This window comes from Rhinolophus sinicus, chromosome 14 (genome assembly GCF_057876585.1).
Source record: "Rhinolophus sinicus isolate RSI-liver-muscle chromosome 14, RSI-T2T, whole genome shotgun sequence".
Taxonomy (NCBI): Eukaryota; Metazoa; Chordata; class Mammalia; order Chiroptera; family Rhinolophidae; genus Rhinolophus; species Rhinolophus sinicus.
The window spans coordinates 68777501-68793092 of record NC_142514.1 but is presented as its reverse complement, the minus strand read 5'-3'; the positions used below and the strand labels follow the sequence as shown (position 1 = coordinate 68793092).

At 44.9% G+C, this 15592-nt stretch overlaps 1 long non-coding RNA gene across 2 annotated transcripts in view; it reads left to right on the top strand.

Annotated features, from left to right (window-relative positions):
* Positions 1-315: 315 nt before the first annotated feature.
* LOC109459035 (uncharacterized) overlaps positions 316-15592 on the top strand; it is a 19648-nt gene continuing 4371 nt past the window's right edge. The window contains exon 1 of one of the 2 annotated variants that reach the window (XR_002139324.3): positions 316-549. This is a non-coding gene — a long non-coding RNA (uncharacterized LOC109459035). The remainder of the gene's footprint in view (positions 550-15592) is intronic. The other variant, XR_016018660.1, reaches the window with a different exon arrangement.

Sequence of the window (15592 nt, the reverse complement as noted above, 5' to 3'; positions counted from 1 at the left end):
TTTGAATAAGTACGTTTATGACTGATCGCTCAACACCTTGTTGGTTCTGATTGCAGAAAACACACCTTATAAATATATGATAACTATCCTGTAATGGAGAGTGTGACAATTTACTTCACAGTGCGTTTCGGGCTGCTAATTGATCGTTTCAGTCCAGGGAGGATTTGGAATAAATTATAGCCATCAAAAGGATATCACAGCTCATTTTGGTGGAAGGATATCCTCGTCGCTTCGCGTCTGTCTCTCGGAGAGCCGATTGCACCCGGCAGGCAGAGAGGAGGGGAGGGAGCCTGCAAGAGAAAAGGAAGCCGGGGGCGGGGCCTGCGGGACGGGGCGGGGCCGACGGCGGCGAGCACGGGGGCTGCAGGTCCACGGCCGGACGGTAGAGGCCTCCCTTCCGAGGATGCGATACGGGCGCAACCCGCTGGGGCTCCGCTCCCCGGCGCGAGCCTGCGTGTCCTTCCCAGCGAGGTCCCTGCGCGGCCCGGCCCAGTGTGACTATTCCCCACCCGCCTTCCCCCTGCAGGCGGCAGCGCCCGTTCATTAGAGGTGAGAGTCTGCCTCGGGCAGAGGGCCCTGCTTGGGGGCGGGGGTGCTCGCGTGCGCCGGGTCTCACCTGGCGCTTGAGGCTTCTCAGCGGGGCATCCCCGCGGGAGCGGACGTGGTAACGCCATGCGCTGCGCGCTGATCTCCGGGAGCCCGGCTAGCGAGGCGTGGAGGAGCCGCGGCCCCGTTGGGGTTTTGTGTGCAGTTGGGCCCGCGGCTCGGGTGGCTCTGGTTCTCACGCCGCAACTGGGGAGGGGGCTTATGGAGAGACGCAGACTCGGAGGAAGCCATGCCCCCCGCAAACCCCAGAGGAGGGCGAGGAGAGGGCGGGCCAGCTGGGCGGTGTCGCCAGGCGCTACCGGGGCCGCCCGTGCGCGGGGTCGCGAGGGCGGCGGGTCACACCCTTTGGGAAGCGGGGAGAGCGGCGGCCTGAAAGTCGTGACGGGAACGCCGCCGTCGAGCCGGGAGCGCTTCGCAAGGCCGGGCCGGTGGACTCGACCCTGCCCTACCTCTCAGTCGTCCATAGTTCCCTGCCCGCCTCGGGAACGGTCGCGCCCTGCAGCCTCTTGCCTCCGTGACCTTTCCCCGCAAAATGAGTGCCGTTGTGTGGTGCTCATGGAGACGAGACTCTCAAAGGCCTATCCCTGGGTGGGTTTCGAATTTGATTTTTCCCCGCTTCTGTCGCAGGCACTCGCCGATGTGGCCTCCCTACCCCCGCCCTCGCGACCTCCGGGCAACTTTCATTCTCTTCCGAAGTTGAACCGTAAGAAGGGTTGCGGCCCTTCAGCTCACACGTAGAGTAGCCCTCTATCCCGTGTGCTCCACGTCGTGCCTCGCAAGGTGTTCCTGGTTTTTTAGTCCTCTGTCACGCTAATACATTATGTCAATCTAGGGCACGGATGTGTCTGTGCGGGCGATTTTGACAGCAATCATCATACCAGGCTCTTAGGAAGTGTGCTGTCAGTGCGCTCTGGAGGACGGATAATATATAAGCCGGTTCTTGACGTGCTATCTTACAAGGAAACATCTGAGACCGTCAGGAAGGAGCATTTTAATTCACACACCAAAAATATTTTGTTTGGTTGACATCTTTCAAAATGCTGAAAGAGGTAGTAGCATTTATCATTTCGTAAGTATTGATAAATACTGATAAGTACTCACAAAAGTCCCCATAGGAAGGAGGAGGGTTTTGTCTTATTCCTCCTATTCTATCATATAAACTGAGAAACAGAGATGGTATGGGACCTACCAAATAGTCCATAGTAAGTCAGTGAGAGAGCTCTATTTATGAGACCAAACATCTTCTAAATCTGGAATACTGGAAAAGTTAGGAAACTAGTATGTTTATAGCTACTGTGAAAGGTAGTCTCATATGCTAGCTTAAATGAGTGACCATATGCTTTTAGCACAAGTACTGCATGTGTGAAATGATCAATTTATCTCAGGTATGAGAGTCAGGTAAATTTTCTGTAAAACTCCACTGTTAATGACTACTACCTACTGATGGGTATTAAAGACTAATTAAATCAGGAGTCACTTAAAACAAGTGATTAGGTTCAAAGGTATGGCTAGGGCCCTAATGAATGAATTCTGAAATCTAAAGTAATCCAAATCTAAGCAGATGCGTTAGAGTTGATATTATATAATAGTTAGAAGTTGTGTTTATATAGACCAAATCCTGTAGGAGTTAATTTTACAGTGGACTCCATATGTGTTGACTCAAGCTATGGTTTTGTTTTCCTGCATTCATCAATTCAGTAAGCATTTATTCATTACCTGCTATAGGTCCTCCACTTCACTTTGAGATTGAACATGATCCCTACAGGCATTTAATAAATAATTGTTCAAATGTGACTAAAACATGTATATCTTCTCCAAAAAACTCAAGGAATATTATTATGAAAGAGTTAAAAACTGGCCTCTCATTTATACAAATGGAAAGTTGTATTGATTACTCTCAAGTTAGTAAATCAAGGGAAGAAAATAAATTAGAAATCAGAAAGTTTATTCACAGTACATGATTTTTTCCCCTTAAAACTTTAAAACAAAGTTTAAAGGATTTGCATGATTGAAGGGATTTATGATATTATTTTAATTATTTTAGAATGTAAAGTTTTCCTAAAAAGGTCTAATTCCTTATATGGTATGCTGGACTCTGGTTTTATGTAAATGAAAACAGTATATTTTTATTTAAAATCAAAACCACGTATTCTCTTCTTCCCCCAACCTGAGGTAAAAGTTGCCTACCATTAAGTCAAGCAAATGAAACATATCCCAAGTAGTCACAAGTATACCTGGTTAAAATTCATTGGTTTAATAAAAATAGAAAAACATAACCAATGTGTTTATCCCAATTGTTTGTAGTTCTAATTTTTTGTCTTGGATAATGCTTGAAATCATTCACAACAATGCCTAGATCCTTGAATAATGACATTTTTGTGTGAAATCTGTGAGCTACATCTAAAGAATGTAAAATTTTGTGAAGTGTAATAATAGAAGCCAAGATGTTAAAAATAATTTTATCCTTAACCCTAGTGTGCTATAGGGCTGATACTACATAACCAAGGTACGACTGTAAACTGATATAGTCAACCATAACAGAACTTAAACATTTTAACAGTTGTGTTTTAACAACTATACCAGAACTTACACAGACACTGTAGTGTGTCCTTATCCAACTTGTTATCTTGGCAGGCTGTCGCTTATTGTAATGCTTCCATTGCTGCCATTGCTCAAACCTATTTTGTAGCTCTTTTTGGGCACTGTTTTCAGAACCCAGAGCACATCTTATTAAAAAGCCTTGAAAATAGTAAGTCATCTTTAAAGACCTTCAGTGTCCTGAAGGGTAAGGTGGGTGATCAAGTCAGGGTAATTTAATTTGGGGTCAAAACAATTGGAAAGACAATTAGATGGCTTTCTTGAGTAGCTTTTAAATTAGTTCCAAAGTCATTATACAAATATAGTTTGAACGATGGCCGAACCATTGGAATAATAATAACTGCCAAGGGACAGCTTTAAGAAAAATGCTCATTTGGAGTTATACATTCTTTGATTGTCAATAACAGTCATATACATGTATAGTACATTGGTAGGCAGTATAGAGACATATTACTTCAGAAAGTTATATTGTCAAGAATTTTGTTGATCTGGATTTTATGAGAGTTTGATTTTGCTGCTTTGATTACAAGCCGTTAAGTTCTAAAATACAAAATTGGGTGGGAAAAATTCAAGATGTCATGGGCTAAAATCAGGATTGCTCTTTATAAGTGCTACAGAATTAGTGCTCCACATTTTTTGAAATATAAGCAAATCATACTCAGTTAAGAAGTTAAACTTCGCTGGTATTCTATTTCGTGAGCAAGGCATTTGCCAATACCAAAACTCAGTGATCCTTAGACTGTACATGAAGTCTTATCTGTGGGTTAAAACACTTGTCATTTTTAGTAGTTGGCTGTGACTACAGACCCCAAAGTAGCTAAGTAGTCGACTCACTGTGTCCTGCTGTAAGTTAACAATACGCTACCTATTGTATGAAATACAAAATCATGAAATTCCTCACCCAGTGAATTTAAACTTATGTTCCAGACCACAATATGAGAGAGGGGATAGAAAAGAAAAGAGAGAGTGGGAGAGGGAGAGAGGTAGGTCTTGAGGCTTTTGAATCATAATTAGTTGAATTCACTTGAGGAAAGAGTTTACAAGTGCTTTCCAAAAACCACCAGCAAACAACTTAAAAATCTGAGGAAATAATTCAAATTCAACTTGAGCTAAGATTATATGGAGGACCAAGAAAAGTAGAAAGAATGTAATTAGCTGAGTAGGAATTTTTCTGAGAGTTTAGGTCTAATACCTTTAGTATTATATAAAGGGCCATGGGATCATTAGTGATTAGCAGAGATCCAGACCATAATGATCAGGAGAGATCAAGGCCAGCAGACAAAGATGAAAGAACTTCTCGCTGACACTGAATGCTGTAGATGCACTTATATAGGGAAGGTCAGCCAGCAGACAAGAAATAGGGAAACAGTCCCGAAGCAACAAATGTGTTTGTGTCTTTCACCCCAGAGACACGTTGGATGTGGAAATTAACCAAATTTGAGCTGAAATGAAAAAAAATGTCTTTATTTCAACCATTTATAAGGTCTGGAACTTCGAGTGCTGCTTGCTTTGATGAGCTCGGTTATTGCCCAGAAATTAGGGGACGGGACTTGCTGGGCCCTGGATACCAGGCTTACACATCTAACTAAAGGGTCAGTGAACGAGATGGACAAATCCAATTCCAGATTTTTTCTGGACTGTTTGTCCATTATGTAGAGAAAACAGCTCCAAAATTTTATGTTACGAGTACAAGAGAGTATCAGGTACCTAGCAAATAAGTGTTCAATAAATGATGACAATTGTGGAGAAACAAGTGACAGTGATGCTAGCCTGTTTTTTGAAACAGCCCAACCATCATGCCTGCTCATCCTCCGTAGATTTAAGAACCATCCAAATATTTCTTAATTTGAATCTAAATATTAAATTTTGTATATTGTGTTTCTAGATTCAGGATTGGGGTGGGAGGGTTCTTAGTATGTCTCAGTTAGTTGTAATAGAAGTCCAGTCAGTGTAGCTTGCAGCCCATCTCTTTCAGATAGAGAAATTCCTGGTTTTAGATTTACGAATGTCACATGTAGATCCAGAATATAGAAAAGGTAGGAAATGGCCCTAAGAATTGGGAAGTATCATGTGGTAGAAAGAATCCCGGACCAGGAGGGGGGACTAGGTTTACCATATACCAGTTGTGTTACTTGAGGCAAATTTAATTTTCCTCATAGGCAAAATGTATGTAATAGTAACATCCACTGTGTGTACTTCAAAAGGTAGTTTTGAGCATCATCTGAGATGAAGTAAATGGAATGACTTGGTTTATTAAGTGCTGTGCATGTGCAGGATTTTGTGTGCCACAACAGGGTTTGTGGGTGGAAGTAAGAGTCACAGTCCTTGAGCGGACCAAATATTTAAACCAAAATATAAATGAAGGTGGAACCGCCCCTGCCCCCTTTGGAAACCTGGGAGAATGGACTAGTTTTAGCATGCATACTAGAGACAAGAGAGTAAATTAGTCATTATTTCTTTCTCAAATTCACAAGAAGTACCCTGTTGCCACTGCAAGAGATTTTTTTTTTTTTTTTTTTTTTTTTTTTTTTTTTTTTTTTAGCACTCCCTAAAGACCTGTTGGATGTAAAGAAACCTGCTAGCTCCCTTAATGCTGTCAGTCCAGATCTTCAGCAGTGGTTCTGGAGGGACAGTCTCCATGTGGGGAAAAGTGGTCAGACTTCCAGACCTTGATTCTTATACCTTCAGACGTTCTTCTTTTCTTAGAGATTCATTAATCCCATTGCCACCTTTATGTTTTGGAAGAGAGTCACATATGTGGAGTTCCACATACTGGTTTAATTGGTCAGCTGTGAACATTTTTTTGCAATTGTTACACTTCCCGCAGCAGCAACCCATTTTTGCTGCAGAGACAGCAAGACCTCCCCCAAACCCTTTTGTGGGCCATTTTGAAAAATTAACACTTGTGTCTTGTGTCTTTCATTTTCTCCTGCTTTCCTCCGTGTGTGTAAAAGATACAGAAGCTGCTGTGGAAAGGGCAGTTCGCCTCTCCCGCTCACAGATACATCAAGTGCCAATACAGACGCATCATTGGCTCCCACCAACATGGGGCATGGCTCCTAAAGAGAAGGGGAGGCCGGAAGGGGTGGCCTGGGATAGTGGGATATTATGGAGTGGTATGCACGCATCCTTTCTTCTGCTGAGTTTCAGAATCTACTAAAGAGTAAAAACAGTGCCCTTTGTTCAAAGACGTGATTACAGGGGTGTTTTCTGGAGGTTTGTTGAGTACCCTCCATACAATAACACTTCATAAATTCACATTGTGTGAAGCACAGTGTACTCGAGTCAGTACAGTGTATTGGCTAAGGAAAAGGGGCATTTGATTCAGACAACCTGTGTTTGAATATCAGATTTGCTACTTACTTGGACAAGTTTCTTTATCTCTCTGAGCCTCAGTTTCTTTGTCTGCAAAATGACCATAACAGTATCTCCTGTTAAGGATTGCTGTGTATGAGGTGTGTGCTTAACAAATGGGAGCTGTATTATTAGCTCCGGAGAGTGACGGAGGAATATAAAGACATATAAGGCAAATTCTCATTTTCAGGGAACTTACAGTGTAGTTAGAGGGGACTGAATTAAAGAAAACTGAGCTGATAGTACAGGGCAGAGAATGGGAGTGCCAGGTACGTGCTGCAGATAGCGAAGCAGTCTGCCAAGGACTAGCTTGATGGTGAAAGGTTTCAAAATAGAGGTGGGACTTTCTCTCTAGGATTACTAGCTGGGTGGGATTCAGATACATACAGTGGCGTTGAGAAGGCATCCCAGATGGCGAGGAGAAGGAGTGATCAGAACACACAGTACAGCAGGGCTGGGCGTGTGCCAGAGTGGAAAGTAAACCAGCATTTGGGCCAGATAGCTAAGCATAAGAATCCTATCTGCTGTGAGATCTTGGTTGCACAAGTACCTTGACTTCTTTAGTCTCAGTTTCTACAGTTTTAAAATGGGTATAATCATATCTCATTAAATTGAAGGAATTAAATGAGATGTTTGTAATGCCTAGCGTGGTATCTGGCACCTCACAGGTGTTCAATAAAATGAAGGTAACGCTTGTGGTGTTTGCAGTATATGGTGGGAGAGCTGTCTGCTTGAAGAGCTGTCTTGCCTTGTGTAGGCTAATAGTGGGAAACAGACCAGAAATGACTCGTTAGGGCCTGTGGGGAGGGTAGAGAGGAGGCTTAAAGGTAATTTAAGGAACTGGGCCTCTTACAGGCTATCAGAGTTATCAAGGTTTTCCAGTAAAGTGGGGATTTAGGATAGTTAATGTCAAGGCACTCTGATGGCTGTTTTAGTGGTAGGAAGAAATTTCCTGTAGCACGTGTAAGGTGATAAGGGTCTAGATTAGTATAGTGGCAGGGTTACCAAACCTGACAGATGTGGTCTCTGTACAGTTTCTTTTATTAAAGGACCTCAGGGCTCAGCAGTGTGCAGTGAGGGAACCTTTGTTTTGTTTTGTTTTGATTTAATTTGTTTGCAGACTCCCAATATTTAGTGTCAGTTGTATACTATAGAGCCACAGCTTTGGAAAATAGAACTCACTCAGTATTCAGGGACTATAAAAGGTGGGAAGTAACTTTTATGTTAAATAAACCCTAGGAATTGCTCCAGCTTATAAAACAGCCCTTTTTAAAAGCTCCTTTCTCCTTCCTGTTAATGCAGATGAGTGTGTGCCTGTCACTGGTTTTCAGGAAGGCACAGTACAGATCATTTCTAGCTACACGGAGCGTGAGGCTAGCATTGTAGTACCAAGTGGCACTGGGTTAAATGGGGAGGATGCTGCCAGCAAAATGGTAATTTTGATGACTTTATTTGGTGACAGTGTGATTTGGATGAGAAAAATCTGCTTCTCCCTGGGGTTTAGAAGTGATTTAATTAAAAACACAAACCTAGGAAATAGTTTTGGATACTAGGAAATACTTTCATATTGTTTTTCATTCTCTCCTCACCTCTTTTCTCTCCATAGTTGTTTTGTAATGGGAGAATACATGGTAGATAATTGTGTCTCTAAAGAAAGTCCCCCTGACAATATGGACACCAGTTTTAAAAACGTAAGGAAACTGAAACTGCCTGTTACTAGTTCAGTGGTGGGCCTTTACCATGTTAAGTAGGAAAGAATAGCTGCCCTACCACTGATTTCCTGTATTTTGTTGTTCTCTCATTTGGCTGCAAGGGCAACATGGTGCTAATAGCTCTTGGATGTCACAATAGTTAATGGTGGCCAAGCATTGCTTCCCTTGGAAGGAGGATGCACATGCAGAGGCATTGTGCACGGTGGCTGACAAACAGAAAGGAGAGAAGTGACAAAGGAAAAGGCAGGCCCTGTGAGGTTAGAGGCAGAGCCAGCTGGTTCATCCTGTCACTTCTGAGCAGGGGCAAGGAGTGTATTTGATTTCTCCTCTCCTGAGTTTATTTAAATCATCTGCTGGGGTGGGGTTGGGGGAGAAAGCATGATGTTATAAGGCTGATTAAGATGCAAACATGCAGATTGTATGGCGCTCCTGACACTCCTTTTCACTCCAGACTGGAAACAAGATTGTAAAAGAAACCTGTTCCAAGGGAAGGAAAGGGAGAAAGCAAAAGACATATACCCACTTTTTAATGAGAGATTTTCTGAATACATTTCTGGATTTCTCTTATCCGTGCCACCCTCACAGATCATCCAGAGTAGCTCCAGGCTGGAACTCTAGCCAGAGGGTTTGTACCAGTGGCAGGTGGCATTGGGCAGAGGGTCTTCAGGGATGCTGCTGGCATTGATTTTGCTGAAGGAGCCTCGTCAGAGACCAAGTGTCCCCTCCCCCATGGGTGGTGGGCACTGGGCCTTGCAGAGGGCCTCAGTGCAGATTTCAGCCCTGTCCCCTCCTCCAACCCCTCTGCCTTCTGCTCCTGTGGTGGGACCACACTCTCTTCCCCCGTTTTTCAATTAAATGAATTAATTACCAGGCATTTAACTTTTTGCCAGACTCTTTCATTATGCCCCGAGTTGTTGCTGATCAGCAAAGGGAAGTAATAACATTCACAGTGAGGGGCAAATCCTGTTAATGAACAAATTAAAGTTCAAACAGTGATTCAAGTTCACAACCTCTCCGTGGCTCTTTTCTTTAATAAGAGTTATACATGTTACTTTCCCTGTTCTTTTCTCCCTTTTATTACTTTTTAAGCTTTTCATCAACACTGCTGAGGCATATTTGAGGCTCCCAACCTTTCACCCTGACAAGGACTCGAGCAGTTATAATCCCGTCTTAATTTGGCAACTTTTGTAAAACACATAAAGGGCCCAGGGTCACCTTTGGTCACCAAGGCCCCCCGGTGACCCTGTAGTTTCCACCTCCTGCCTGGGCTGTGTGGGCCGCTCCTTTTGGTTTGCATTCCTCTCTAGCAGTCAGAATCTTATGACTCAACTTCCCGCCGAGGGCCACAGCCATGCAGGTGGGGCCACCTGTGCCTGAGCCCTTGCCTCTCCCCTTTCCCTCTCCAGTGGTCCTTTCCACCCAGATGGTTGCAGCGCTTGGGGGAAGGGGACGCAGTGAGGAGAGGGAGGGACCTCCGGACTAAAAGCTAGAAACCTTTGTGGGGAAAGGAGGTAGGAACCTTTGTGAGGTATGAAAGATGCCCGACCCCTCCCCCTACCATTACCAAACACTGCTCGCCTGGCTGAGGGGACCACGCCTGTTCAGGCGCAGGAAAGCCCAAGCCTCGTTGGCCCTGACCGGAGCCGGGCCAGAGCCTGGCGGAAGGAGCCCGGGAGGCGTCTGGTGCCCGCCTACTTCTCCTTCCCCCTCTATTTTGTTTTCCGTACTGTGGGTTGCGTGGCGGTCTTTTCCACCTCTGTGCCTGGTTTCTCACCACCATTCCCCGAGCGTGGCTTGATATAATCACCATGACAACTGCAATCGAGGAGCATACACATAATAGAGATGAAATAGACAAAAGATTAGCATGCCATGAAAAGTACAATAAGTTTCTTATTTAGCATTTAGATAACTGTCTTTCCTTCGGAGCAAGCTTCAAAGTTGAAGCCAGTTTAGACCAAGAGGATTAATTCTTTCTCCCGCATGCTTCATTGAATCTCTCATTACCAAACTTTGTCTGTATTGATGTAAGATTTGATTGAAGATTAGAGCATTTAGCAAATCTTGCTTTTCTGCATGTATCAGGTCCTTTCAAGCACGGATCGCGGTGCCCAGTGGTCAATACCCTTACTTTTATCCAGTGTCTGCTTCATTTAAACTTAATCAACTCCATCAATGAACTGGAACAGGGAAACGTCCCTGCGGTAAGAATGTTGTGCTTTTGTGGGATAATTCTTTGCTCTTTCCCGATCCGTTGGCGTTAAACCTAAAATTGCACTATGATGAACTTTTTTTTTTAATCAATATGATAATGAAAATTGAGCCTGAACGCTCTGGTAGGACTTAAGAGTAGAGCGGAATCTGGCCTCCATTACCAAAACAACTTCTTGTCCTGCGATAGTCGGCCTCCTTTTGTGTGGCTTTAATACCTTTTCTTTCCTGACATTGAATATTGCTCAAGCTGGAAAATGATGCATCTTTGTAGGGAAGGCTCATATGTCACAGCCAGAAAGTGAAACAGACCGATTGGTTGTGTGAATTATCTGACTTGCTGCAGTGAATTATTTGCACTGTTTCCCTACCTAGTCAACAAGTTCCTGAGGTATAGTAGAGATCAATCAAAACTGACAGCCCGTGTGTGAAGGCTTTACTGTGTAAATCTGGCGCACTCATCCTGGCCATGCCGGCCCTGGCATCTGTATATCATTTTTATACTGCTACCAGTAGAGCAATTTCAAAAGTATTTGCAAGGAAAATGCGTGTCCCCATCTGTTCCTGGAAGCATAAATGTGCCACCTTCGGAGGGTTTTCACTGGTAATCATATCTTTAATGATCAACAGACTAGTGATATATATTTTTCCATAAAATGGGGTTTTCTTCACTTTATTGTGATTGGCTAGAATAAATAGCTTTTCCATATGTTAGGGAGATAAAATACAAGATTAGCAGAGGTCGTTTGTTGGATAGTAAACAAAAGAAACAAGTCATTCCAAATAATCATTGAAAAGAAGCAACGACAAAATTAAGTTGCAATAACAGAGCATCTGAGGGTCCAGAGCAGAAAACAGACTTTGTTGCTCCTTGGAAAAGGAGCTGCCGTTTAAGAGCAGAAACTCAGAGTGTTCTAGAGGACTGGTGGCTTATTCTCAGAGGCAGGGGAGGGAAGGATCAGGAAAAGGAGAGGAGAATAGAATAACACTTACTTGTTCTACTTCTGTTTTAAGGTATTTCCTTTCCCTTTATTTACCCACTATTTGTCCGCCCTTACTGCGACACCCTGGGTAAGTTGATGGGTGATGTGTTTAGAAAGCAGGAAAATGCCAACCTGCTGAATTCTCTAAAGGCCTACAAGGAGATGAGGATTGTTCACATACTTTAAAATAAAACTTGGTTTCCCCTGTGGGAGAGTTCTCTTCTCCCATAGAAAAGGGTGACTTCAGAGGATGGGGCAGAGTAAGGACCCTTACATGAAATTCCACAGCCCAACAAAAGGCCCCTGGAGATAGCCAAGATCTGCCAGAAACCCCCCTGGAAGGTGGTTTTGGTGATCTAATCCCAGCTGTATAGGTTACTGTTTGCAGATACAATCAGGCCCTGACCATTGTCCCGCCTCACCCCACACACCTACACATGTATTCTCCACACTTAGCACCCCAGAGCCCCCCGCCCCCTTTTTCAGTTGCAGAAACTCTTACTTCTGTTGATACTCCTAGTTCTTGGTGAAATTTGGAAGCATCTCCAGGAATTCTGTCCAGAGGTTGCAAATGCCTGCTCAGGAATCTCCGATTCTATTTTGTTTCCAGGGTGAGGAGAGAACCCCCTGTTCCACAAAGGACGAACATTCATTGCAGGACCCCTGAATCTGAACAATGCCTTCAGCTTTTGAGCTTTCCAGAAAACACAGACATATTTAGATTTGTTTTCTACAAGTCAAGAATTGAGAATGAGAAGTAGGGGGAGGGTAAAGGAGGTTCTCTCTAACCTTGAGAGCAGGACCATTTAGTAGGGTGACTATTAATCTGGTTCTTTATTCTTTACTGTATGTATTGTTATTGACATTTTTCCCTCTTAGGATAATGGGGGTGGGGGAAGCTCCATCTTTTCTGTATATCTTACCTTCCCCACCATATTGCACAGAATTTTTTGATCTCTACAAATGCCTACTGCTTTCACTGCAGCAAGAGTTTGTGGGGTGTTAGTTTCAAAGTGGGAAATGTGGTCTTCAGGCTGGTCCCAAGCAGAAAGTCTCTGTTAGCATCTTTGACCTAACTTGTGTTAATTTCCTGGCCCCAGTGAAGACTGGGAACAACTCACAGGATGGTAATAGCTTACCCCAGGCCTATGGCCAGAGAAAGATGGGAAAGCCACTGGCAAACGATTTTTTAAATTTCCTCTTAATTTTAGAAACATAATCTTCCAGGCTGGATTGCATCTAGGCAGGCATAGGCTATTTAAAAATTACAAGTAGATGACACTTTCCCTGATCTGGAACCAGATTTACCATAGTATTGCAATTAAGACTAAAAGAAAGGGAGGCCACACTTGTGGTTTTTATATTGTATTGTGATACACTGCAGATCTCAATCTTCAGTGAATTTGCTCGCCACAAGGAAATTCTGGCATGTGTTATGTATGAAACATAGTTTGCCCTGAATTCAAAAAACTGAATTTCCTGATTTCTATGTGTGTTAGTTTGAAACCCATTTTGCATTGTATTTCTGTTGTTTTCATAAAATGAAAGGAAGTGAAAAACCTCACCAACTGATTTTGTGTGGAAGAAATAAGTCTGTGATGTTTGCTCCTTCCATTGTCCAGGACGAGGCTGGTGCTACTATCGTTGGGATGTTTCCCACTCCGTGCTTCTGTTCCCCAGGGTCCTGTCTAACCCACAAGCCTCTGCCCAAAACGGTGCTGTCCACACCAAGGTAGAAGACATCTGCAGAGCTTGCCTTTGGGGCTCCTGTTGGCCGAGGCTCTGAATCATAGAACTACATGCATCCCAGGTTTTCCTAAGCCCTGGAGTGGAGTCATTTGCAGCACGTCGTCCTTTGCTGCTTCAAAACCACAGACCCAGTGCACATATACAGCCATAGCAGAAATGGAAGTCTTGGCAACAACTATAGCGAAAGATTGAAAATTTAAAAACCAAACACACTGTGTTGAGGGTGAAAATTACCTGCACCAACAATGCTCTCTTTCCCGCCACAGTCTTACTGCCACCAAGCAGCCTCATCAGTTTGAGCTTATTTCATTTAAAATGTACTTAATTCCAGAAAAACCACTAGATACCTATATGTAACATTATTTGTTAACCAATTTTATGAAAACAAAAAAGTCCTCCCACCTAAAGGAAAATATTGAACCTCTTAATATTAAAACTCTTAATTCAGATACTTGAAAACATATAGTTTAATAGTGTTAATTTGCATATACGGTCTCATGATTATAATATGCATTAGTTTGTGGTAGTATTTGTTTGCAGATGCCTCTTAACCAGATAGGGAGGGCAAGCACTATGGCGTTTTGGAAAGAAACTCAGTTTTTTTTTAAATAAACTTAAGGCTCTTTTGATTAATGAAAATAAATTCAATTGATAGGACGAAATGAACTTTTAAAATGTAGTATCAATCCTTAAGTTACCAATAAAATGCCACCTGGATCTTTAAAATGCAAAGGTGGTTAAAGTTTATCAGAAAATGAAAAATTGGAGCGGAGGAATTGTGTGTTCTACCTCACTCTAAACAGCATAGTAGATAGTAGTAATACTTTGAGTCACTCCTGGCTTTTATTGGGGATTTTCATCTTGTTCCAGAAGGAAATAACAGGAAAGCAACTTGTATAGTTAATAGCTTTATTCTAAAGAATGTGATTTCCAGGAAGAATTTCTACAATCACCTTTCTCTCTGGACACTGTAAAGGGGTATGTTTTAATTTGGGGTCAGAACAACTAGGTTAAGATCTGGAGACAACACTGAGTTTTCCCTTTGGGGGAAGAGGAGAATGGAAGCAAACTTAGTGTTACAGTGAGGCCAGAGGACTATTCCAGGCACCAATAAGGTAGGGAAATTTGGATTTCTAGGTAGTCGTCTTCTGTTAGCCCATTTCATAACAGTCTTGGAGCCAGTCACCTTGGGAGCAGGTTGCAGATGGTCTCTATCAGATCCCAGTCTCTCCCACCTCCTTTCAGTTGGCTTTTGCCCAAAGACTTCAGGTACCTACTTCCTGGAGGATTCCCCTCCCCCACCACAACGCAGACATCAAGGGACGCGACAGTTGTTTCGAGAAGCCGACTAGTTAACCCGGTGGGGGACGATCCCGTTCCCTCTGGGCATTCAGCATCCGGGTTTAGGCGCCTTTCACCGCTCGGACGAAAGCAGTACTTGGCTGCGGCCTCCGGAGCACGTGGCCCGAGGGCTGCGCCCGGAGCCGTCGGTGGGTGACGCAGACCTAGCCGCGGGTAGGCGCGACTCGCTGCCCCTGCGCCCGACGCCTTGCGGCAAACTGGCCCCGAGCGCGGCGACTGGCTCACCCTGAATCCAGGGCTGGCCTGACCCCGGAAGGATGGTGTCCACCCGAGGACGCACCCTGCCCGGGCGGGGATGATGTCGCCGGTCTAGACGAGAGAGGCTTTCTTGAACGCACAGGCGAGTCGCCAGTTACCACTCGCCGCTTGTTAACCCGAGGCAGACACGCAGTAAATGGGTGAAATGGGGACTGCGCCTTTCCTGACCGCCCTCGCCCTCTTCGTGTCCCAGGACACGGCTCTGAGGGCGCAGACGCGGCTCCCGACCGCGGGGCCAGAGAGCCTCGGCCTTCGCTCCCCTCGGCCGCTGGCAGAGGACGAGGTAGTCAGGGTAGGACTGACTGCGGCACCAGAGGCCCTGCCAGTGGGAGGAGGACGGGGAGCCTCCGCGGTGGCCTCTTCCTCAGACACCTTCCCCATGCATTTCTGACGGAACACCCTCGGCTGAGAGCCGCGGCTCCTCACGAGCTCCCGCGCTCGCGGACCGGGGGTTGGGGGTTGCTCCTCGCCTGCCCCTAGGCCGCTCGCCCGCACTCGCGGGTCCCGAGGGCACGGCCAGGGCGCAGCGGCCGCGTGCTTTCCGGGCCCGCCCCTTGGGCTTCCCTCTCCCACCCTCTCGGGACTGAGTTGGACGGTGTGCGAGCCCCTCCCTGGGGCTGTGGCCCTCGCGGACGGCCCCGGGCGCCCTTTTCGAGTGTGCCCTGCTCGGGCTCCGCCCTGAGGCTTCTGCGGCGGGGAGCTGAGAACAGGGCCCTCTCTGAGCCGGCGTCGCTCGAAAGCCCGTATGAGTAATAGTCA